At 45.5% G+C, this 26,865-nt stretch overlaps 2 protein-coding genes across 8 annotated transcripts in view; one reads left to right on the forward strand and one right to left on the reverse strand.

Moving 5' to 3' along the window:
* LOC139787425 (growth factor receptor-bound protein 14) overlaps positions 1–22,896 on the reverse strand; it is a 248,550-nt gene extending 225,654 nt beyond the window's left edge. The window contains exons 1-2 of one of the 6 annotated variants that reach the window (XM_071726500.1): positions 22,562–22,896; positions 22,390–22,493 (exon numbers count right to left, since the gene is read on the reverse strand). The gene's annotated coding sequence lies outside the window, so the exon portion shown is untranslated. Of the gene's footprint in view, positions 1–22,389 lie in introns of all 6 variants that reach the window. The other 5 variants (XM_071726503.1, XM_071726499.1, XM_071726504.1 and 2 more) reach the window with 5 other exon arrangements.
* Positions 1–26,865, forward strand: part of LOC139787417 (SET and MYND domain-containing protein 4) — a 107,464-nt gene that overhangs the window by 42,086 nt on the left and 38,513 nt on the right. For both annotated transcript variants that reach the window (XM_071726498.1, XM_071726497.1), the window contains exon 3: positions 7,241–7,580. The gene's annotated coding sequence lies outside the window, so the exon portion shown is untranslated. The remainder of the gene's footprint in view (positions 1–7,240; positions 7,581–26,865) is intronic.

A 26,865-nucleotide genomic window follows, 5' to 3' on the forward strand; every position in this document is an offset into this window, starting at 1 on the left:
TTGAACGGCGATAATCGAACTGCCACGATCGCGTGATTATTAACACGTTTATTCGAACGTTAAATCGTTTTACGACTCCCGTCCCTAAAGGGAAATTCTTTCGGCCGTTTTCCGCGCTCGCGCAGCTTCCCGTCGAAACTGCAAACTGGTAATATCTTCGCCCGACGCCGGCGAATCTCGCATTTCATCGAAATCAGCCAGTTGACAGTCAGGTAGGGTTCGTGGCGGTTATCGATGCGGTGCGTTGTGTAATACCGTGGACAATCTCCATATGATGAGAGAACGAACGACGACACACGACAGAACATTCCGACACGTGTACGATTTGGACGGATGAATATCGACCATATCGACGTTATGCGCGTAGGCTGGAGTCGGCGTATTTAATCGCAGGCTATCGGCATCAATTAATTCCTCGGCTCGTCAACACGATACTCGCGCGAGGCAAGCGCGCCGCGCGCGTGACGAGAATAGCGAAATCGTAAGGGAGGAGCGACGAGGGGGGGAGGGGGGCGGCGGCCCGGGGACGAGGGAGGGAACGTAAAGTTTTGACTTCCTTTTGGCATCACACCAGGCCGTTTGTCCCGAAAACGTTCTCGGTTCTTTGAAAAATTGCTGGACGTAACGAACAACGCGTAAACACGTCGATGATACTGCTCGGTTGACCCAATCCCAAAATCCGAAACATCCCCGGAAGCCGGAAATGAACGGATTAACTCTCCCGCCGCCATCGAGGCAGGTAATGGTACGACCCCGCAACGGGTCTCTTATTCGACGATATTGATTTATAGATTGGTCGGTATTTATTCACTACCTCTAAATTGTTGCAAGAGAGTAGAATTCTCTCTCTTTTTTTCCTCTTGCTTTTTTTTATATAAAAATTCGCAAGGTATGTCAGGAATTATCAATTATATAAATTCAACACAAAGAAATTAGCGCTTAAAATTTGATTCTTTTTATATAAAAGTCATCAATATAATTGATTGAATTCGTTTTGGTAGATTGCAACAGTTTTGTTGTGCATATTTCGTATTTCGCGAAAGTGAATCGTCGAGGCATATTAAAAATTATGCAAAAAAATACGCGTTAACAACGTTATGTGGGCGTTTGCTCGAACATCGTAGGACGTTCGAGCAATAGAGTGAAAATACGTGGTGATTGTTTTAACGAGAGGCGGACTATTAGATTCCGCTTGCTCGGTGAAAGTTCCGAGATGGTTGCACAGGGAGCAAAGGAAACTGGAAACTGCGTTAAATCAGTCGTTCGAGGAAGCATCGCCGATCAGCCTCGTTAATTTCATCTTCCCCCAACGGCGTGTGTAACTCCGTCGTCGCGAGATCTCGCGAGACATTCGCGAGTGGGGATGGCTGCCTGATAATTACGGCGATCCCCTTTGAATTATGCAGGGGTTAATTCACGACGATAATCCTATAATGAGTTTCGAATTGACGGACTTGAAAATTTCGCAAATCGTGTTAATCATCGTCTCGCGTGTCCGCGCGCGCGTCTTCCATCTCGCCGTTTATTTAAAATGTTACTGCTCACTGAAATTACTTTCCCGTACAACTAACCAGGATATTAAATCATCCGGAAAACTTTACAGACTACGCTCAATCGATCTTGTTTACGCTGCGTGTTGCGGTCGCGAGAACGGCACAGATAAATCTACCGAGGGGAGCATCGAGACAGATTTATTACGCACGTTTAGGTTCGGCCGATAGAATTAGAAGCCTTTGCAGAATCGTGCCATCGCATCGCGAGGATTCTCAAACTCGATCGAAACGTGGGCGCCTATTGCGCGAAGGATCGAATGATATCAGCCCGCGATGTTCCTAATTCGATCTTTATTGAAAAAATATCGACAACGATCGCGGTGTGAAAAGACGACGGAAGCTGCATCGGCGTTCCCCCGCATCTCTTACGGCATTTAAACGTGAAATGTACGACCGACAGTTAGATCCCCGCCGCGTTCTGCGTTCGTAAATTAATATTGACCAGCGTAAAATAGGACGTCACGGGGGAAAAACCGTGGAAAAACCGACACGAAGAGGTTTATCCATCGTATCGCGCTAGGCTAACCGTCGTGCCATTCTCTGCCCCTTTCCTCGCATACTTTTGAGCTATTTCCACGCAGCTGCGCGTGTTACGTAACTCGACTTGAGAGAAGATTTTTCGCCCACGTCACGCTCGCGCATCCCCCTTCCGTGTCATTCTCGCCGTTGCGCGCGTTATTTACATTGAATTTCTTATCTTTCGCTCGCGCGTATATCCACGTATGTACTTATGTTCGCGGATTACGGTAACGACGCAACGTTCGGAGCAGCGGTGCTAAAATCGGCGTAACTCACGCTTACATTTTATATATTTATTCCTCGAAATTATACATTCATTAAAATAAACAAATTTTGTACCTATTCAATATACGATTAACAAACCTTCAGAGATTTACAAGTTAACGCAGAAACAAACAAAAAAGAATTTTAATTCTGTTCAATGCTCACTTAAATAGAAAAGAGAGAAGATTGCAGAAGTTGTGTTGTTAATAAATATATATTTATTACAAAAAAAATTAACAATACCCGAAGAGAGATATATAATCAAGGCAAGTTCCGGCCGAGATTTTCAGTAGGCAAGAAAATCTGAGAACCGCTGACGCGCAGAGTGGTATATAGCGCCCGGTCGCTCCATCGACTCGCGGGAAACGTCTGCCGGGAAACGAAGGTACCTAGGAAAGGTACATATCTTAAATCTTCGTAGCTCCGCGCGCGACGCTTGTTAACGCGCTACAATACCTTTTCACATAATTGCCCGTCGCCCTCAAATATTTGTCGGACGCTTCATCGTGGCGAAAGAGTGGATTCGTCGTCGGGCTAAAGATATCGGGCGACAGCACGATCGACGTAACCGTGGACCATGCCGATAACGTCCGCTGCAACGGCGGCTTGAACGTTATCGCGCGAAAAAAACAACGAGACGTCGTCGTCGTCGTGCCGAGAATCTCACGAGAGGTCCCGAGTCAATTTCTCGCGAGCACGGAACAGCAATCGGAGCAGCGAGCGATGTTGTCCGTTGCTCTCGATCAGTCTGACAAGAGTATACGGCTGCATAATACATACGAATCTCAGGCACATGTTGCATCCGGTGGGATCCATTAAATTCCCTCGACAGCCCTAAACGGCAAAACAACGTCCGCTTAATTCTCCCGCATCTCTCGTCTCGCGTTTATCTCCCTTCTTGGTGTTCCTCGACGTTGTCCATTTGTACCGTTACGATTTAGAAATCTCAGAGCACGCCACCTCTTCGATATATAGGTATATATCTCCTTCGCCTTCTTTTTCTCTCTCTCTCTCTCTCTCTCTTGACCACTTTAACAGATAAGCGCGATCGAACGCTTTATTTCTGCTATCGACGTTCAAGGAGCTCGCATAATTCATATGGCTGGATAGTAGCACGTGTTCCATTAAAAACTAAAGTAAGTTCCGCCTGGTGTTCCCGGGGAATGATAGATTTTCTCGACGGAGACCGCGATTGCAACCCCCCGTCATTTTTCAACCGGATGGTTCTCGTTTTCTCCTTTTATCTTTCGTTCGCAATAACGTAAAGTGAATGTTTGACATGAAGGAACCTATAGACGACTCCCTCTTCTTTATTTATTCCGTTCTATATATTTTAACTTTTACATTTTCGTTTACTTACGCAAATATTTATCAGCGGTTTATCCACAGGTTACATAACGTCAAAAAATTCTCGGAATAATATTCGTAAAAAATATCATTGATTAATCACGGAGCGTAATAAAGTCTCAAGCACAAGATTTAGGCGTTTCGCTTATTACGACCCACTCAGTCACTTTTTAGAGCTCTTCCCGCTCGAGAGGGCGACTGTTGATGAACGCAGCAAATTCGGAATCGCCCCGACAAAAGACTTTCGCCATTTCAGGTTCGCGACGAACCCGCTAATCGAAATATTATACCGGCCGCGCTTTTAACCCCTTCTCGTACCTCGCTCGTTGTCCCATTCTTCCCCGCGAAATTTCTAATTATTAAACGCACTCCGGCAACGTTCCGCCAACGTGGTGAATTTCACGAAAGTGCAAGGGTGACTCTCCACGCTTACCGGAACTGTCGGAAACTCGGATACCATTTCGCATTATTGTTAAGCATTAAGGAGTCGTTTGGCGCGCGACGCGAGTTGGATAAGGTTCTAATTAAGCCGATTTGGCGGAACGACGATTTCGTCGTCGACGACATTAAGTTCCCGTACTCTGTACTCTAGCGAGTCTAACGTACTCCGCCAACTGTCGTTGACCCTCGGACTCGGCCCCGTAATGGCACACGACGAATACAATTGCACGGAGACCTGTTATTTTTAATTAAAGCAAAATATCGTCCCTCTTTCTCTCTCTCTCTCTCTCTCTCTCTCTCTCTCTCTCTCTCTTTCGGCCAGCTCTCGCTTTCTCTCGCGAGAGTACATCGGATCCGTGCGAAATTCCAGTTTCGCGATACCGAAATCACGTTTGCGCCGTCGGCAATAGTGTACTTTGCATTCCGAGCGGGTTAAACTTCGATCTGCATCTCAAAGGTTTTTACACGCCAAAGCGAGGTGGGATCGACGAAAGTTTCTTGCTGGAGCACGGGGAGGGGCGAGGGACGCAAGAAAATACTGAAAGGCAGAAAGAGCGCAAGGTGTATTCAAAGGTCGTTAGGAAGTGGCTCGGTAAGCGGAGCGCGCGGTGTTTTCGTAGGCGGCGGAAAGAATATCGCGTGCGTAGGAGGTTTCTCCCGCCGAGAACCGGGGGAAAAAGCATACGCAATGAGGATTATTTCTACCAAAATAAAAAAAAAGAGACGAAGAAGAAAGAGGGAGCAAAAAGAACCGAGCGCATTCGGTATTCACGTCCATGCGAAAGAATTAAGCCCGGTTTAACGTCCTAAGTCGATCGCTCGTGCATTCGGTACGTATCGTTCCGCTCGAGGATTAAGTCGCGATTTTCCGACGGGGAAGCTTACATATCCGGGACATACGCGGTGTTCCGGAAATTCGCGACCGTGTTTCGCGCTAATGAGGTCCTTGGAATAATCCGGGGTCGAGTCGCCACGGGCACAAGTTCACGAACGTTTATCTTTCTCGTAATTCTGCCAATATTCGATAATATTCCGGTGTCTCGGTAAAACTGAAATTAATATTCTCTGTTTAAGTAAAGTAAACTACTTAAAATTTAAAACTGTTCTCGACGAAGAACATTCTTCGTTTCTATCTATTCTTAACTCGCACAAAAAACCATTGATATATCTCTCGTATTTGTGAAGGCAAACATTTTTGCGACAAAAAGTATCTTGAGGATACTAAAGCAACGTGGCGGGGGAATAATTTTTGAAATGCTTGCCCGCTGTCGTTGCTCTTAACGTTCTGACGGATCGAAATTAACGCCGCGAATACCCTCGTAATGCGGATAATGCAAGCGGACTCGTGCCCGCGCTCTTTTCCACGATTATGAGGATACTTTTTAACGTCACCTCCGTAACGACGAGTACGGAATTACGTCATTAAGCGCAAAATTGCGGGAATATGAGGGATCCCAGGACACGTTCAGACATACCGACGTGCGAGCGCACTGTAAATTTGCAGATTTACGTTCGTCTACCGGATGAATTTTAATTATGTCCGACCGCGGACATCCGACAAAGCCATTTAATAGTCAAAGTCCGTTTCCGTTAAAATTGCAGCGTACTCACCGGATTGGGGATTCAAGTGACAATATTTCCATTAAGGCTTCCAGAACGCGCTCTCAATCGAGTTACGGAATTACCCCGTTATCTCAGGCAATGCGGACGAGTCCGCGAGCAGAAGCGCGGATAATATACGATAATAGCTCATTTACATCGAAATTAATAGGAAACGTTAGGGACATAATAATTTGCGTGCGTTTATTTCAGAGCGCGTCAAATATTTTGTATAGCGGCGATAAATTGGCTGGCACGCACGGAATTCGTTATCTGCAACGTACAGCGTATTGTTGTATACATCTTGCTGTCATTCGCGCGACAAGCCTCGAGCAGGCAGACAGCGACGTGAGCCGCTCCGTGTGTCGTCGCATTACCCCTCGAAACGCGATCCTCTTCTCTACGGTTCTTCCAATTAGTTCGAATAATTAACTATCTTACGCAACCAATAATTCGTAAGCATATTAAACCGTTATTTATCAAAACAAATATTTCGCGTAATTTTATCTGATCAAAATAAGAACTGGAGAATGGAAATTATAAATTGTCGTGTCGCGCGAGAGATTTTTTTTATAAGAATATTAATTGTTTTTTAACGACATTCAGATTCAGATATATCGTCGCATCACACTTTATAAATTTTTGATTAGTTTGAAAATAATTTATCCACCGTGAATTGTAATTTTTTAATTATAAGCGCGAAATAATACGTAAGTCGCCAGATCGAATTATTCCATTAACAAAAATGCGCGTGGAAAGTCGATCGTTCATTAGTAATTAGTTTGAAATACGAGGGATAGAATATACGGTTATATGTTTACGGCGCTTTAAACGTTTCGGGGAATTCGGCTGACGCACGGCCTTGGAGTTCGTTACGTACATACGAGAGCGCAAGGTCGCCGCGCTATCATTCGTGCTCCGAAACTCGAGCAGGCAGGTTGCGGCGCGAGCCGCTCCGTGTGTTATCTCTCGAAACTCGATCGTTCTCTATTTCTCAACTACTACAATTATTCATTATTGAACAATTAGCTTTCACGACTCGATTAAGCCTGAACTATTTAGCGAAACAAATATTTCATACCATTTATCTGTTTAAAGTATTTAATTGTGTAAATCAAAATGATAAGCAATAGGAATTACTGTTTCGTTGCGATATTTATCAACAATAATTATTCCTTTAACAATGTTCAGATTTAGATCTGAACATCAGATTTAGATCACATTTCGTATATCGTGTTTTAGAGAGAGATTTCGCGAAGATTTCAATAAAATCTGCCTACACTATTTTCGGATTGAGAACGCGGAGTAATGCATAAATTTATGATCGAATGATTTAAATAACGGGAAGCCGAGTGATATATCGATCATCTAATAATGTCGACTGTACTTTGAAAAATTTAAGTGTGCGAAACTTGTACCGCGGGCAACTGAATTATATAGTTTTAAATCACGGTCCATCGTTTCAATTAATCATTAACTCCGTTTTATTAATCGCGTCGTATATTGTATGATTTCAGGATCAACTCGACGATTCCGTTACCAAGTTTTTCGATTATTAAAAAAAGATCGCGAGTCGAAACATCGAAGTACGATGATACTTTTATTATTCCGTCGCAATGTAATAAAGTACGCGTCGCGCATTGTAATTAACATCGGGAGTACCGTACGAAGTACCACGCAATCGTCGTATTCTTTATCGTGACACGCGATCGTAATTAATCGGTGTTCTCGCGAGTGAGTGTCGTGTCAGTGCCATTAAGGAGCCATAACCATGGAGAATCACCAGCCATAGAGAATCAAGAGAAGAGGAGAAGGAGGCCTGGGGCGGCATCGGACGTTGATGGAGCAAATCCTGGGGTGAGTTAACTGCTATTTATTATTTTATCTATTACTTTCGAAATCATTTATAATTATCTTATGCACGCAACTATCTGTTAAAGTACCAATTCTTTCGCACACTGCTATAATTTAAATCTCCTAATTTGTATTTTACAAAACCACGTAATTATAACTCCGCTGTTGCGCGTTGTATTGGTGAGCGAGACAAAATTATTTGCTCTAAGTTGAGGTAATGAATCTGTGAAAGGATATTACAGACAAATATAACGTCTTCGTTGCCTTAAAATAGATGAGCTAGCAATAAGACAGATTAGAATTAATTATATTTAATCATAAAATATGCGTAATGCTCTGTCGATTATTGTATATTTATTTTGTATACAGAATGTATACAGAAAGCTCGTAAAATCGGGTTCATTATATTTCATTATTTATTGGCGCAATGTGGTGTTTTATTATACGATAGAATACTAATTATGCGATACATCAATCCGTAATTTGTAGGAGAAATTCGCATATATAAATGCAGAAAAGATTAGGAAACTTCACATATATTTGGTAAAAAATAATTTACCAAGCATTCTATGTATGGGCAAGAGTCTCAAAAGATATCTCTTTCTCTTTCATCAATATTTTTTATAATTTAAACTCTGCATCTGCTTTGACAAATATCTTTCCATTCCATTTAAATATATGATATGCAAAGATCTTTTTTCAATATGTATATCTCGCAAACATGAACTAAGAAATAAGAAGTATTCCATAGTCGCATAATATATTTCAACTTATTAAATTAAAAAACACGTAAATATTTATCACTATTTAATCCTATAATACGCGCCAATTTCTGTCTTAATCATTCATAGTCTGTCCATTGATATTTATTAATATCGTTGACTTTATATCGTTTAAAAAACTAAAATGACATAAAATCCAATAAATTTAAACCTATGAAAAGAGAATTATTTATAGAATATCTCAGAGTTTATCAATTACATGTTCAGTTATATTAAAATAGAGTATTAAAATGCTCGATATTAAAATAATTTTTTTGATGTATCATGTTAAATAAAGTTCCGGTCGCGTATTGATGATATAACACGATATTTATAGCGATGTTAAAATTTATAAAAATGTATATTGCGAAAAAAACATAAAAAATTAATAACTAGCAATACTGATGTTAGGGGAAGACCTTCATTTATTTTGGATTTCTCCTTAACTTACGTCAAACGTGGTATATTGAATCTCAGATGTTATGACGAGAAAGAAACTGAAAGTTTCTTTAGATTTATAACCCTGTTGATTTACAATTCAATACTTTTGTCACATCATTATTATTAATATCCACACATTCGTCTCTTACGTCAAACAACGTCAATCGGCTGCGAATCAATATTGGTTGCAAATAATGCACTTGGTGTTGATTGAATCTATTCATTCAAATTTTGAAAATTATCCCCATTTGAAAAATAAAATAAAATTTTTATTCTCGCGTTCTCTGAACTAGTTGGGTGAGTGACTTTACTTCTCTTTATCAGTCAGGCTCTAACTTTCATTTCTGTTTTGATCATATTATACGAACTATGAGATCATTGGCCAAATTTCACTCGGATTTTCCCATGGAAAATTGCACTAATTTTAGACCACCGAATCTGAGCACGTATTACGGAACTTTTCGGAATGGATTCCGGAATCGGAATTGTTCAGTTATTTCCTAGGTTTCTAATGTGTTTTTTAGGGAAAACGGAATAATTCCGATTGGAATCCATTCCGAAAAGTTCCATAATACTCTGAAAGACTTAACTGTAACTCGTTCGAACGTGAGATTATTTTGAACATTTTTACTTGTTACTTGTTAATTTCATTAACGAGAGTCCTTAGTTATTCATGCATTTAGTTAAGTTTTCATATATTTCATATTCGTAATAAAAATACTCGATATCGTCTTCGAGTTAAAACAAGAATAGAAATAAGAAAATTTATCTGATATGCGTCTGATATACGAATTGCAGAGGAGCAATCGTATAATGTTTGAATGATGTATTCTGAAAATTACCTAGAACCGAAAAATCCTGATATGAAAATGTCGAGGCCACAATAATTTCTGAATTACGAACGATCGGGTTTTATTTGCGTGCGCCGGTTCGCAATTAGCATAGAAAACGTTCAACGAAAAATAAGCGTTCCCATAATGCGCAACGACGGGCAAGTCTGGTTTTTTTAAGGCATATATCGATCGTATAAATCAGAAAAACAGGAAACTCGGTCTGGGAAGGGTCTAGGAACATCACAAAAATAGTATTCTAAAAGGCGTATTGTACGAAAAATCTTTAATACGTCAGAACAATGTCTGACTGACGAAAAGACCGACCGAAAAAAAGAAGACACAAAAGGCCACTCGTTTTAAGAAAGGAACGGGCAGAACAGAGGGGAGAGCCACGACCCGTCTAAAAATAACGCGCGTTTAAAAATATAACTCGCGAAAAAGTACGTATTATAAAATTCGTGACAGTTATGTACCTGGATTCTCTGCGAGGCCATAACGTGTGATAATCATATGGCTACAATTTAAATCACAAGAAATTAAATTTCCCATCTTATATTCCGAGCACGAAAATAAAGATAAATAAATAAATGCAAGTCGCTGAATATGATTGACAATATGCAATACAATCGCAATCGAGATGTAAGAAGCGGTATAGGGCGTGTGAGAAATAGAGACGGACAAATGAGAGACGCGGAGGCTGAATTATTCGTCTATGGCGCGAGGGTGCATACACATGCCCGAACTGGCTTCTCGTACCTGCACGCGGAAAGACACGTCGTGGATGAGCGGGAGGGGACCCGGAAATCGCGGCCTGCACTCGGCGGGATAAAATCGTAATGAGCATCCGTGCCGTCCGTCCTGCCGGTCGACGTTTACGACGCCGTCCGCTTTTTCGCGTCGCGCCTCTCGAACGTGTCAGTTAAGCATTCAAATGCGCCCGTGTCGTTAAGTATTCAGCTCCCCCGGCAGCTGAGGCGACGGATGCATTCCCAGTTAGATGCATTATACATTCGTTGCGCCCTCGAGAGCCTCGCTCTCTCCGCGTTCGGCCGGTAGCAATAATTACGTTGCCGACGCGATGATACGTCATTAATATGATCCAGATTTTTTTCCTCGGAACGATCTCCTCTCCTTGCGATTGTTCCAATTAACGTTGGAGCAGTCGGAGCTATATCTTTTCGTGGAGACGAAAAAATTCGCGTGTCTCTGGATTCTTGATAACGAATGAGTGAATTAACATTTTTCGCGAGTGTAATTTACGCGTTCCGACTGCGAAACGCGTTTGTGAAATGTCGCGCCAATAATCGCGCGTCGCTAATCCGTTGGCGCCTCGTAATGGAGCGCCTCGCTGTCCTTCAAAGGATCTCGCTCAACCGAGGATTCGGATCTGGCCGTTCGCGGGCCAGCGAGTACATCGCTGGCTCGCAGTGGGTATTCCGGTTTTAGCGATGCTAACGAAATCCACTCGGCCGCAGCTGCGTCTCGTTTTGCCGGTCGAAATGAAAATTCCTACCGCTCGCGCCGGTGGCGCGCGGTAGCGCGCTGACGTTTATGAATGGCATTTAAATGTCATTACCATTTCGGATATTTCTGCCCGGCGCGGCGCCGGTGTACCGGGCGGCGCACTAACTCACCGCTCACTCGCGTTACACCTTGCCTCCGGAATCAGATTTCGCTCTCTGACCGGGAGACTATTGAAATGCGATGCAGCTGCTTTACTGTAAATCGCCGTGTGCCATCCCGCGCGCGTCAATTTCGACGCGCGAGCCAACACACGTCGAACGGACCTGGCCGCCGCGCCGGCTCGGTGTGTGTACGTCCCACCTCAATATTGAATAAGAGGAAACGCATTTTGAGGGATTGCAGGCGTTCTCGTGCGAGCATACCGCGCCGCCCGGCTTGTTTTTCTGGGACGCGAACTGGATACCGGGTCATGTGAATAAGGTCGAGCTAATGCACTCGTTGTTGTTTAGCGAAAGAGTTTCTGAAGAAAGATATGTATAGATGCACATAACAATTAAGTTTGTAGATATATTTTTCTCTGAGGGCGGCAATATCGAGACAATATACGCTTAATTCGTTATACAGAGTGGCGCACACAAAACTGGCCGCAAACGCAAAATGCAGTTGCAAAATACAGTTACAAAAACTGTTTGAGGTCAGTTTTGTATGCGCCACTTTGTATTTCCACTACACTTTTCATATTCGGCTTATTTCAACAATATGCCTGCAATTCCTGCAAACAATGTGCCTGATCATTTGTTATTTTGTGAAGTTTATTAAATAAGCTTTATGTACATACTTAATCGCCGAACGACATAAGGCGTTACTTTCTATAAATAAAACGTTATAGCAAATATATACTATGCAAATGTGCGTATATATGAATAAAAATTTATCACCTCGTCACTCTCTTGCTCTGAAGAAAGACATTTAATGGTGACTTGACGCTCACGTGTGAAGTGAAATCGCGCGCTTTTGATGTCGAAGCATGACAAAGGCATGAGAATAAAAATCGTGACAAGTTCCATCACGGGCGTACGTCGCGCTGCGGGGGAGGGGAGGGATTAAGACGTCGCGGAAAATTATCACCGCTTCACTCGCGCGCGTGACGCGATAAAGGACGAGGTGCTTTCACCGTCTTGCTCGCTTAGCATTAATATCTCCCGATTCTTCCGCGCGTTATCGTAAATCCTGCGTCTCGCTGGGGCATATCGCTTTAAAGAATCGTCGGCATTCGTCGTGGCATCGCATCGGGACTCGGCCAAAATTGGAGCGCGCCCGGGTAAGGGGTCGAGGTTCGCCTCCCATTCTTCTCTGTCAACCACCGCGTGAGATTTATGCCTCGCTAAGGCGGTGCAGAACGAACGGGAAGCGGTCTCATTGAAGCGGGGAAAACCAAAGAAAGTGAAATTAATAGATGCGCTCCCGCTGCATTATGTCGCCTCGCCGCAACTCTGCTGAATTTTCGTGGACGCCGCGTTCAGGATTCGCGAACGGCAGGATCGTTTCGAGAGAGAGAGACGAGAGATCGCTGCGCTGCTTTGCTTTATTTCTGGCCGTTACTGACCAGACAATCCCTCGTACGCCGTCTGGACGCAATAGAGAAGAAATAGAGACACAACGAGTATTATATTGCGGTGCGAAAGTTGCTAACCGACGACGTACCTAGTGGCGGCAACGTTATTGGCTCGCTCGTCGCGCTCCGAGTCGTGTGCGGTTTTTCGCCCGCCGTTCCGGCAGTGTTACTCGGGTGTAATCCGGGGCTACGGGGTGGACGGTGGATGGTGCGATGTCACGAAGAGCAAGATAGTGCACGAAGGCCTTCGACTGCGACCAACGACGTAGGTATCCGCAGGTAAACAGCGACGTGTTCCCGCAACGCGGCGGAAAAATATTATACGTAACGTCGGCTCGTATAAATATCCCATTACTCGCGTTATCCGCGCGCGGAGCACGGCCCGCGATTTTTCATTTTAATCTTGAACGATGCGACGGATCCCTCAGCGCGCCGTCGATGGGAAGGAATAATAGGAAGATTTACGAGCTGCGCGCACGGAGGAGGAGGTGAGAAGAAGAAGAAGAAGCGGCGCCGAGAGATATTAGCGCGGAAATTTTTCGAATTATCGCCCCTTTGCTCCCTTGACATTACTTTCGACAGACGGGTGAGGAGATATAACTTGATAACGCATGTTGTAGGATATAAACGAACCAGGGGAGGAGAGGCGTTAACCGACGCCGCCGTTGCTAAGCGGCGTCTCTCGCGAGAGAGCAACGGATTTTTCCTCGAATTACCGCCACCGCCGCCGCCGCCGCCGCGTGCTTCGCCTTCCCGGCGAAACGCATGCAAATTTTCGCCGCCACGCCGCGCCGGAGGAAGGCAAGGAGCGTGTTGCGCGGCGCGAGCCGTCGCGTCGGCGGAGCGGACGCAGATTTACGGGAAGAAAATCGCGCGAAATGGAGCGCGAATAAATCCAGCGTACTCGCGAAAGCATCGCCACGAAAGCACCGGGAGAACCGACGTAGACGCGAAATCTCGTAAACTCCGTGCTTTCGGGCAATCCCGGAGTACTGTATTCGCCGTATATATATATATACGACACGCGCGCGTACGGAGCTACAAACCATGCTGTTTCTCGCCTCGAGGCGGACATTGCGGCATTCATCATCGTGTCGCGATGAAACCTGTCTCACTTCCGCGCCACTCGAACAAAGGAAAAGGAGCAACGGCGATAACGGCGAAAGAAAGGGACCGGATGGTCGGGACGCGCGTCGCGCGAAAATAAAACTCGCAAATGTCGTTTCGCGGCCGCTCTCCGCGCGCCGCGCGTATGTATAAACTGCATAAAGAAGCGTATACGCGAGCGAGACGGGCGGGGAAAAAAACAAGGAAAGTCATCGTTGCGGAAGCGAAATGCACGAGCAAATAATAGGGCCATTGATAGGGCACGGCGAGCGACAATCGGAACCACGGCAGGAAAGGGTGGACTCGACGTGTGTTATTCAATCCGCCGCGGCGCGGCCCGCGGCACGGGTTTTAACTTTTGTTTCATTAGCCTCCGTTTCGCGCCCGCGCCGCGGCGCGGAGTCCTCTCACGATCCGACATCGCGGCGCGTTGTATCACTCACTGGAAGAATTTCCAGAGTGAGTAATATTATATTTCGGCACTTCCATGCCCCCGCGCCGCGCCGTGTACGTACCTCATAGTAGACATGTAAATTAAAGCGACATCCTCGAATATTCTCGCACGAATTTTCCGGTGCATGTTTCGGTCGGCGAAGCATACGGCCAATAAAAAATTATGTAAAACCACGAAGCAAGGCTGTGAAACGAGGAACCCGAGAGGGTAACACTTTATGCCGAGAACACAGCCCGAATAACATTAGTGCAACCATGGTAGCGGGATGAGGGAGGATGCAGGCGAGAGGGGTAGAGGAGCGGCGAGGGAAAATGAGAGACAGAGAGAGAGAGAGAGAGAGAGAGAGAGAGAGAGAGAGAGAGAGAGAGAGAGAAAGGAGAAGAAAGGAGAAGAGAGAGGAAATGGCGGTGCCGTATCAGAAACTACCCCATCGCGAAACCTCGACGAAGAAACTTTCGAGTGTACCCCTGAGGGGGGAGGCGATCATGCGGTGAGAGACACAATGCGATCGATCGGACGACTTCCAGCGAGTTACTTCAGTTTACAGTTTTTCCCGCTTTTTTTTCACGTTATTTCAACGTCGTTCGTTGGCAAGCAAGAGGACGACGGAGGCAGAGAGAGGTAGGGGGTGATGCGCTCGTCACGTAGCCGGCGGAAACTTTCGTCATTCGTGACGGCGCCGGCGAAGGTCGAGTTTTCGCAGCGCGAAGAATACCAGGGGTGAGTCCCATCCTTCGAATGCGCTAACGCATGTCCAACGTTCCGGATATTTCCGGAGTAGGGATATGCGTCGGGCAGGTTTTTTTTATTTCCCCTCGTCCCCCCCCCCATCCGTCCCTTAAACCTTTAAAAGCGCATACAGACGTGGTTCAAGAATTATATGAACACACCTCGTGTCGCAGGCTGCTCAACTTTTCATATTTATTTTTCTTTTTATACGCACGTATGAGCTTCGCCATCTCTGTTCCTTTCTTTCTAAATGATTCAATTAACGGTAGGGACACCGGGAAAAAGAGTTTGCTCATCTCACGGACGTTATCTGTGTTAAATAAACTGAACGAACACTTGCAGTTAATTTTATTTCAGTACAGAGAATAAAGTATATTTATTGGAGATCCTTAAAAGGTGTTAAAAGTTTAACGCCAATCAATACGATTTAGCAGAAACCTGTCGTTGAATAAAACAATACATTTTAAACTTTAACTTGAAAGGATATTTCCTCGTCGTTCGAACAAAACTGTTTAATCGTCTCTAATGTAGGGAAAAACTTCACGGATCATTGAGTGCATTGCAACGCTTTTCGGCGTTCTATTTTAACGCCGTTCTATTTTAACAATTTCCACCTTATCAGAGATTTATATCTTATACCGACGCGTCTCATTGGTCTCGGCTTCGCGTCATTAAGACGCATTTATTATTCCCTGTGCAGCCGGAGGAAAGCGTCGCGTTGCAAGGAGCGTGCGATTCAAACCGAGGCAGAGGAGCCGGGAAAGAGGGCGAACGCCCGGGAATGGATTATCGAAGAAGCGAGATTTCCAAACGAGATTTAGAGTGTCAGCAAGGGGCTGAAGGAACCGGGCTGTGCACGCCTGGAAAAGCTTCAACTCTCTCGCTCTCTCTCTCTCTCTCTCTCCTCCGCCGGGCGAAAATGACGGCGAGGTACATCGAAGAACGCGACCGGGTCCTTTCAAGCCCGTCTGTCGCTGCCCGCTGGTGAGGAAAACTTTTATCTGCCGACGATGATTTATGTATGAACCGTGTTAAATTGTTTTGTTAGCAACTCGCGGAATTAGCATCGCTGAGGCGCTCGTTCTCTCAATTATGGTGCTCGAAACGACGGAAATTCTGCCGTCTCGTCTCGCTCTCTCGTCGAACGGGAGGAATCCACAAAACGGTCGTTAAATGTATCACCCCGGCATAGAGATTAGAGCAATTGCGGTGCTAGCAGAGGATTCTTAGTCGTAACTTCAATATACCGTCCACCAGCGCTTTCACAATTGTATCGCAGCGCAGAAATTTGCACGAAAAACTGAATCTTCGACGAAAAAGCTTTTTACGGGAAAGTATGTTCTTCTGTGTACGATAAATAATAATTTGTAATGTAAATCAGCAACTAAATTTGATTTAAAAAATGATTTATTATTTTAATCGACTTCGAAGAATAAATAACGTCAAGAAATTGTTGTTTAGTCGAATTTAGATATCTTTGGTAATGAACTTTCATTACCAAAGATATCTAGGCATTTATAATGACATAGTACATATATATTATTTCTTTAATCAATTGCCGTTAAAATCGCCATTTGCCATTCGGTTTCGTTCGTAACCTATCCTTCGTGATGTCACGCGACGCATCGATAACGTTTTCATCGAGAATTATTCATCGCCGACGTTCCGCCACTCAAATGGGGTAAACGGAACGCCATTGCGAGGAGGAAAATGCCAGAATGAAAAGAGACCGAGATAAAATTTACAAGCGAATTTGTATGTACGAGTGCGAGACGCGTGCTTCGCTAAAGGCAGCCGCTAACCGGGAGAAGCTTCAATGGCGAGGAAATAAGAGATTCTCGGGTGTCGGTCGAAATCCATCGAGATTATTGACAAAGAAGGAAAACTTTCGTGCCCTGTGAAAAGAAGGACGAACTTCGGCGGCGCGATTATCCAGGAAAATCCCTACGATTTTCAGTTTTATCATACTCCCAGCAAACCAGACCTTTTATTTCCGCGCCATTACGACAGTCAAGTTATGCCGCTTCTCGGTTCGTCTAAATTGATGAAAATAAGGTTGTCACGATGGATATAAAAACCGCCGACGGTGTCGCGACGATTTCTGAGTTTGAAACCTCCAGACGTGACTCTGGCTTTTCTCATAAAGCCATAAAGATTCTAAATATATAGATGGCCGATGTAATTCTCTCTTTCTCGTATTAATATCATGTAGAATGCGCATATAAAATCGCATATAAAATCCGAGATTTGAGCGTGACGTAACCCGCAAAATTAAACGTCTATCTTTATGCACCGAAGATACACAACAGATGTTCTGACATTCCTACCTGCTTCTTCGCCAGTCTCGGGACGATGACTGCCATGGTAAACGTTGAAAAAGACCCGGAATAAATCCGACAAATGAAATTACGCTTTGTGCCGGTCGGCAATTCGCCGAGCACGCAAGACAGCTTGAAAAATCACCGCGAATGCAAGAGCGTGAGCCAAGACAGGCTCAGAGAAAGAGAAAGAAAGCGAGAGACCGCGTGTGCGGTCGAGGTCACCGTGATGTCGCCGAGATTATTGGCGAAGGCGAAAAGTTTGCACACGACCATAGGAGAGAGAGAGAGAGAGAGAGTGGCACGACGGTGAAAAGTTTTCATCGGCATCGATAAAGTCGCGCAGCTGTGATCTGCCGAACGTCGAGGAGGAACGGGAAAGAGGGAGAGAGAGAGAGAGATAGAGGGAGAGACGAGATGAGAACCAGCGATTCCTGTAATTTAGAGTTCCGCCGTACTTTCAAGGGCCGAAGCACTCCTGACTGCACCTGAGTTCCGCCACGTCCGCGTCCGTGCGCGAGCGCACGTCTAAGAAATCCATTAGGGGCCATTTATTTCCCACCGCTCCGTGCCACTCCGACTGCGACAGCGAATCGAAGAGCCCGGCACGGGTGAAGGAGCGAAAGAAAGAGAAAAAAAAAGGAAGGAAAAGGTAGAAGAATGAGGGAGCAAGGGGGTAAAATAAATGTACAAACGAGATTCCGAGAGTGCCTGCATGTGCGCTTCGATTCTAGGGACAAACCTAGGACGACAATGGCGACCACGAGGACGACGACGACCACACGATGACGACGAAAACGACGATGACGACGACGAAAACGTCGGTGCGATGGGTGCCGCGTTGATGGAAGAGTAAAGAACGCCCCGGGGTAGGTCGTGCGCGCGAGGGTGACGACCGGCGTCAAGTTAGGGATGGTTCGGGACAGACGAAGGGGAGGGAGAGCGATTACTCAAAACTGCTAGCTGAGTAGACAACAAGTCATACAAATTCGCCCCAGACACTTCCAGCCGCTCGCGCGTTGCCGCCGTTGCCTCCTCCGTTTTCCTCCTCGCAAGGCGCGTTTGCCCGCGACGCTTTGATTGCGCGCTTGACGCCGCTTTTACGCGAATCGTGGTACACAAAGCCAGATTAACGCAGATTAAAGTAGACAAAGAAAAGGCATTCGATGCCAGCCGGAGAGGTGGGTGCGAGATTCACGATTTAAATTCCAGAAACGTTAAGATGTCGGAAAGGTCGGAAAAACGAACAATAAACTATTTTTCTACGTGAACAAATAATAATCGTTTTTTTTTCTTTTAGCTTCTTGCAGTCAGATCGCAGTAATTATTTGCAACAAGAAAAGTGCAGTTATTTTACTAACTTGGTTATTTTACTAAAAGAATAAGGAAAACAAAAAAGATAGAGTATGAAAGTGACAATTTAACGTACCTACATTTATTTTGTCTAAAGTTTTAATAATGTGTTTTATATACAAGCATATATAAATCAATAATGTCCGGTACTACATCACATCCCACGCTTCATATATCTTCTCGACAACTCGGACAGTCTCTTCGTTTATTTTTCATCTTACGTGCGCTAAGAAAATTAAAGCTGGCAGCGGAAAGAAATGCTCGAGGTATGAGATAAACGAGGCGCGCAGTGATGTAATTCGGGGAGGGCAGGATTTCTCCTCGAAGGGATATCCATCGGACGGTGAAAATTCGAGGTGGGAGGCTTCGATGACGGGAAAATGAGAAACGAGCGGCCATTATTACGGCGCTCTGCGAATCCGACAGATTATTAGCACAAAGTTACTTGAGCGCACGCAAAGCCCGTCGAGAGTTCTGCGGCGGAAATATCAGAAAACGCATTAGCGGCGTGCGCTTCCTAACAATCCTTTGTATCCTTGATTATCCTGCTGTTTTCTCGTCGACATTCACGGTCTGTTGCGCGCTGACTTATCCGTTCGATCGTTATAGCTTTTCTATATATTTCAGAACTGGAATCGAATGGAAACCGCGCTCTAGAATAAATCCTTCCGTCGACAGCTGAGGTAGCAACGATTAGGAATTTTGTGTATATAGAAAATATTTGTAAACGTTACGCTTTCAAGTTGAAAGCGAAGAAGAAAATCCGGTAAATGCAAGTGACTTTTAGTAGCGTTTATAAGACTTTTGAAATGCAATAATGCGATATAACGGCCGATATAAAATACGAACTTTTAATCACGTATAAACAAATCTTCGAATAACAAATTTGTCCAAATGTATAATATATTTTCAATTAGTGCGGTATATGTGCATGAGAGACGGTAGGAAATAGTAAGGGATAAACGTGCGGCACGTGATCCGAGTAATTCGACTCACAATTGTACTTCTCAAAATCACGAAAAGGACGCCTTTCTTTACGCGCCGCACGGTCGAGAATAGAGTTAGCCATTTCCCTTGTAAAATCCCGAGCTGACCGAGAAAAATTAACGCGCGGCGGCTCGCTCTCCCCGTGGAAATCCGCCGCGCGGCGTGTTTGCATCGCCGAAAATTAATCTCGACGAATTATGGCCCTAATTTAATCGCGTCGTCTTCCGTGACACGCGTACGCCATGAGCGCGGGAGCGTTCATTTACGCCCAAGTCGCTAACGAGCGTGCCTTTCTCGAGGGCGAGAGTAATTTGGCAAATTAGTGGCCGGAGGATCGATGGAACAATATTCGCACCGCGGTTCGAGGCGACGCGAAGGATCGCGCGTATAATAGCCACGCCGGAAATCGTTCTCCATCGAATAAGTGCTTCCGCCGTCCGGCCGGCAACGCGGAGGCAGCTTTGTGCCCGCAAAATCCCGGCACGACCCTTGATACTCGAGGGAAGGAGGGGATGACTCGCCCGGCCGATAGGCCAAGTTTATGAATACAACTTCGCGCGGAGGAATACGATCCTTCTCAAAGCGGAACTGCAGAGAAGGTCGCGCGATTGCGCGACCATTGAACCGTTTTTCAGAGGATAGACCATTATTCAGAATTTTAGCAAAAATTGCCGTCTTTATTTATTTCTCATTCTTTTATTATAGACAAAAATAAATAATATTGCAAGAGTGACAATATTGTAAAGTTACAATATTATTGTAGAATGGACAATAACACTTTTCTATTATAATATTCTTTTTGATATTTCACACTAAAATCCATTTCGCATTAGACATTTTATCCTTAATAACATTGGAGAAGCTATAAATCTTACGATGATATCGCGTTATATGAGACGATCGCGACGTGTTACGATGAAACTCGCGTAAGTCCTTCGATTATTGTTGGCACATCGGCGAATTGGCACATTGGCCAGCAGCACTTCGCGCTGCCATTCCGTTAGATCGAAAGGGTTAAAAGCTTCCCCGATTTTCGGTCAATCTCGCGGGAAACTTCCGACGATCGATGGGGCAAACTCTTAGCGAACTGTCGGACAGCTTAACCTCGTGATCTCCTGTGCCTGTGATGGTGAGAAGATCTCGGAGATTCAGCTTATGTAGCGTAAGTGAAGTGCATACAATATGATATGACACTATTACAAAATTGATCAGATATAAAAATTTTATACAATGTTTTAATACAATAATCGAAAGAGGCATATCTTTAAGATTGTCCCATTTCCTGCTTTCAGAATTAATAATATTTGTTGAAATACATGATCTCAATAAATGCATATATATTTGTTGTCCAAAATTAAACTATCGCCTTGACGCAATACAGGTTTCCGGTATTTAAAAATACGTTCGAAGGCTAAAATGCTCCGAATTTACGTAAGAATTCGAGCTCGCCCGAGTTGAAACAACTCGGAGTAAACGGATAGGCAAATAAATTGCGGTCGACGCGGGAAAGCGGGGGAGAGATGAAAAAAAGGGCAATCGCGCGATTGATGGACGATTTGCGGGCGGCATTAAGCGGCAGGCTAAAAAATTGAGGTAACGTTTAGCGAGCGTCGACGGTCGGATTAGCCCCTGATCCGATTAAACCGAGCAACCGTCGATCGATGCTGTTTACAAACAGTGCGACGGCGGCGACGGCGGCTGGTAGCTGCTCTCGAGACGATCGTCGAGGGCCGCGCACCGATCGATCTTTTTTAAATCACACGAACGTTTTAAAGACTATATAGCTATGACTTGCGATTTCAGTGCTGCGGAAGTTATCGAACGAGCGGGCAGCGAGAGAGACAGAGAGAAAGAAAAAAAGCGAGAGAGCCAGAGAGAGAGAGAGAGAAAGGATTCGACTTGTAAAAGAGGTTCGGAGCATACGAAAATAACGTGAACCTACATTCGCGAATGCAAATGTGGCGAGCTCGAGAGCTCTCGTGTCGATAATCTCTCCGGCAAACAACCCTTACGACTCAAACGGATCGTGGTCGTTAGTTTACGACAATCCTAATCGAGCGTACGAACGTACGAATGACACTGTAATCCTGTCGAACCAACGGGCAAACTTAAACTCTCCCCGGAAATTTAACTTATCGTTATGTTGACACGAACCGCGGGCGACAAGGAACGGGGTCGTCGGCGTGGCCGATCGCTCCGTCCGAGAAAGCTTCTCTGTCCTCCGGCTAAAACGGCGCCCTGGAAAGTTTGGAAAGGGAAAAGGGAGAATCTCGCGCGTTTTCCGCTTTTCCCTCCCTCGTCTACCCCGCGCGCCGCTAATGACCTGAAAACCGCCAAGATATATGGCGGGCTCACATATTAACGTGGAAGAATGCCCGCGCGCAGTCCAGGGAGATAGTCGAAAGTGGAAAAGGTCGTGCGGAGTCAGACGGGCAGCGCGGGGAGAACCTGCGGCGGCTTTTCCAGCGGCCGTAACTACTCCGACTCCGACTCGCTTCCCGCAGGATCGGAATATAATCGCGTCAATTCTTCTCTCGTTCCCTCTCTTTGTTTTTTTTTTTTTTGCTCTTTCCCTCCCTAGATTATCGCGTCGTCGTCCCGTATAATGCACGCGTGTCACCGGCCAATATCTCACGCTCGCGTTCGCAATTACCGTACGAAGTTACCGTACGAAGTTACCGCACGATTATTACGAGAGAAAGAGCCAATTTACATTACGCTTTCCTTTCCACTCTTACGTGAACACTCACTCGTCCTCTCGTCCTCTCGTTTTCTCTCCTGCGGCCTCGCCGCGGTCCAGGGGCGATCGGTTTCCCGCGCCTCGTGCACTGCCCGTACTCCTTCGACGACGCGACTTGAAAAGAATCGCAGATCGCTCTTTCAACACTTCACTCACTTAATTTTCTCCCCGCATATACATACATCAATCTACACTCGGACCGTCACGCTGGTGGTTGTTGTCGTGCGACGCGCGTCTCTTCCTCGCCGCGGAACTGTGTCATCTTCCACGGTAGTCGCGCACTCCCGATCGCGTAACCGAACGGGGTAACTGACAGGACGCGGAGCGTCGCGAAACGTCTGACGCTAGATCGTTGCGGCGAGAGACACGTGGCACGCGCTGCGGCCGCCTTTTTCTCTCGCGTCTCTTTAATCCGCCGAGGCTGTTGTGTGTATAGAGACCGGCATGATCCCCGCTACCACGCGTAAAGCCAACCACACGATCCTAACGGGCCGAGGTCGCGTCGCCTACTGCGAGACGGCGGCGCGAGGCGCGAGGCGTCTCACAACCGCCCGCCACCATCCGCATACGCCCGAGCCGGCGTGCTGCGTGACGTCGCGACGCCCACGCAAGATCGGGCGGGATGCGCGCGCGATCACTGCGATCAGTCGCGATTTCACGCGTTCCACGATCTCTACTTGACATGGACGATCTAGCGATTGGATAGAGGCAAGGACAGAAAGAGAGAGAAAGAGAGAGCAATACAACTCACGATCACTCGTGATCATCGTAAGAATAAGCCTTTTAATTTTCTGTGTTGATTGGACCAAGATCGGCCAAATTAACGCCGCGTTACAATTCGTAATAGATTCGCGTATATGATAAACCGTAACGAACGTAAGTAACATGAAATTTTTATTTTGGAATTATGTAATAATACGAATAATTAAAGATGAATAATTAAACGGATAATCAAAAATAAGCAATTAAAATGTAAATGTAAATAAAGGATAAATAAGGTGCGTAAACAATAAATAAATAAAAATGCAAAATGTGAAATTTATATTGATTACATTAGAAACTGGTCGCTTAAAAAAAAAATATATATATATATTTACAATACATATACGTATATCGAGTACTGGTTTTTAATGATATGCACGAATCTCCGAAATGACGCAATGTCATATCGCGCTATATCGTTTTTTGTCGCATCGGCCGTCGCGCGCAGCGATGGAGCGCGACGAGCGATACATTATTTCGCGGCGGATTACGGACGTAGGCGTTAATTATTAATCGTCAATTGCAATTAGCGCCGCAGTTGCAACGTATCCCGATCGATAACGCGCGCCTCAGAATACATCGCGCGCGCCCGGCGCTCGTAATTTTATTTCGTACGTCGTACACGTCGATGGAATTATAATCTACATCTACGCGAAATGACACGCGTGTTGGTATCCTTCTCTCTCTCTCGCCTTCGACGGTCTCCGTGGAGCAAAATACGCGAAATATGTAGATGCGTCGCGCGACGCGACTCGACGAATGAATCTCGTTGCACAGGCAACCGTCGGAGAATCGCGCGAAACACTGGTAATTCTACGGGCACCATTAATAATTCGTCGTAGAGCCGTCATACGGAACTTCAGATATGGTGATGTTCCCGCTAGAGAAAATTCAGGGGTTTCGTTAATCAAATTTCGCGGCGACCGAGGGATCCGGAGGCGACGTCGTGAAACATTTATACGTATCACCGCTATTACCTCGGGGAATATGCGGAAACTTTCTCCTTAAAAAAAGAAGAGAAGAGGGAAAAGGAATAGGAGAACAAAGACTACCTTAACACGCCGTTAAGGTAATTGCGAGAGTGAACTTAAAATATTAACAATAACGAAATCCACATTGCGGAAGTATTCGACTCATATAACGCGTATAAGGTAAAGAAATGTACGTGGGACGGTCGTTTGGCGAAATTAGATGAGTCGACATTTCTATGAAAATCAGTCGCCAGTACTATATCAAGGCAACGGCTCCATTTCCTGCTCAAATAACATTATTTCGAGTATTCCCTGTGCGTTTCGTGAGTAAATACGTCGAATCTAAGAGCTATTAAGATAGATATACATGAACAATGAGCGAACGGCGAACGAGCGTACTTTCAGCGCGAACGCGAAAAAGAAGCGAATACAGATACGAATATCAGAAATTTCGCAATTTTTTTTTTTTTCGTTGTTCATTATCTGAACTTATCTTCAAACAGACAAAATGAAATAAATAAAAGATCGAAACGTGAAAGGAGGAAAAACGGGTCACGATCAATAATTTAACATCGAATCTTGTATGTTGAAAATTGAATATTTGCGGCTCTGCGGCTGAATCTGCGACTTAATTTCGCGTCGCGTAAAATATTGCGCGTTGTTTACTTGCACTTTGCAAGAGCGCGCGCAATGAGCGTACATTTTCAATCGACGGCGGCGGGCTAGAGTTTGCACGAAGCGACGTTCGCAGGCTAATTAGGTGGATTGCGTGGAGGAGCTCGGATCCGCGTGTCCCCGCGAGCGCGGAACGGATTATCGATCTCTTACGCGGTGGATAATAGCGACTCGCCTCCTTGTGTCGTTCGGTGACGACAATAGTTTCTCGCGGCACAGCTCCTTGCGCCCCGCAACGCTACTTTAACCGGGAAAGCGAACTTCTATAACTTCGTTGGCGGATAGAATTGAGTTTCTGCGGCTCGAGATAAACGGCCGATGCGAAGCGTCTAGCCTGGGATATTATTTTAAACGTCATTGACTCTCGATAAGAAGGCTAACATTTGGACCCCGAAGCTCCTCCATCCCACTTCGCGCCTCTTCCTCTCGTCCGCTGAGAGGCGCCGCGTCGGCGAGATAAAAAAAAGGAACGAACTCTCGTTAACTGACGAAGTGTTTACGTGAATTCGACTAATGTTGGTACGCCGTCATTTTCTAATCGGGACACGTTTTTCACACATATATATATTTACGAATTAAACAATGGACAAATGTATTAAATTAATTGAGCGATTGAAGAAACAAAAAAAAAATCTTGCACGTTCACAAATTTTTGCCAGGCGATTCACAAACTCTCCGTTTCATAACTTTCAATTAACAATTATTTCAACGAGGATCGTCCAGAAGACCCGCGTTGAACTATTCCTATCTGCGAAGTCTCTTGATAAAGAGAGCCAAACGGTAGAGTCGGAAGACATTCCGCAAAACATTTTTACTCGCCGTTTTCCGCGCGTAAGAGGATTAAATTAAAATGCTAACATCGAGAAATCGCTTTCATCTTTATGAGATTGCCCGGCGTACGCTTTGCAAGCAAAAGGGGAAACGCAGGAGGGAAGGAGTAGGAGGGGGAGAAGGAAAATGCAACGCGGACGCTCCCGGTACTAGCAGCGGGCGAATCGATCGATCGAATTATCCCGCTAAATCTGCGCGAGCAGAGAGAACCGATGCACGCGGCTCTCGCCGAAGATTTCTATGTCACGAAATGCAGTCGGGGCCCATTCCGCGCCTAATTGACTTCGTTAACGCAACCGATCGCAGAACGAGAGGTAGAGATAGAAAGCGGGAGAGAGGGGAAGGGAGAGAGAGAGAGAGAGAGAGAGAGACAGAGAGAAATGTACTTTACAACTTGCGCTGACAATTGATGACGGTTCATCGTACACTCAATGTCATTATCGGTTGGTCTCGCGTAATGAAGTCCCCGCGCGGAACGTGATAAACGATTACCGATCTTCGGCGGAACGCAGCGGTAGACGTGCGGACCTGCACGGACGAACGGACGGATGGACGGGCGGGCGGGCGGGAGCGCGGGCACACGCAAATAAACGCCGTAATTAACCGGCTTACAATTAGGCTTACGACGACAAACACGCGCGCAAACTGCGCAATCCCTGGCGCGGTCGCGCGGCGAACCACCTGATGATTCGGCAAGATTTCCGCGGGTAATCGCGTCATGGACGATTGCATTCCGCGGCCGTGGCCATACTTCACTCTCGTCCGCGTATATTTGGGATGGAAGGGGCAGAGCGGGATGAAAAATCGTTCGCATAATGCATCGTATTTCCATTAAGCGCTGCGAATAAATATGTTGAGCGCGCACGAGAAGAGAGCCAAACAATCGATAGAGACCGATGGAGATATTTTCTCTGCTCTGGGAATTAAATTCCTCTAAGTCTAGCAACGAGAAGTATAAATAAGATTCGAGTAACTTTTATCTCACTTTTTTGCTCTCTCTCTCTCTCTCTCTCTCTCTCTCTCTCTCTCTCTCTCTCTCTCTCTCTCTCTCTCTCTCTATCTCACCCTCTGTCACTGAGGGCTAGATTTATGTGGAAATAAAGCATTCGTGCAATATACCAGATACGGAAGATCGATAATCGAGAGGAACGAAAGGGGAAGAGATGCCCGGGGTTCGCCGGCTCTCAAAAATCGATTTTCATCTTCGAGAAGGCGGGATGGGAGGCGCGTTTTCTTCTCATTTGCGT

The sequence above is a fragment of the Temnothorax nylanderi genome, unplaced genomic scaffold (genome assembly GCF_030848795.1).
Source record: "Temnothorax nylanderi isolate EJ_2023f unplaced genomic scaffold, tnyl_v1.0 TNYL_tig0009_pilon, whole genome shotgun sequence".
Classification (NCBI taxonomy): domain Eukaryota; kingdom Metazoa; phylum Arthropoda; class Insecta; order Hymenoptera; family Formicidae; genus Temnothorax; species Temnothorax nylanderi.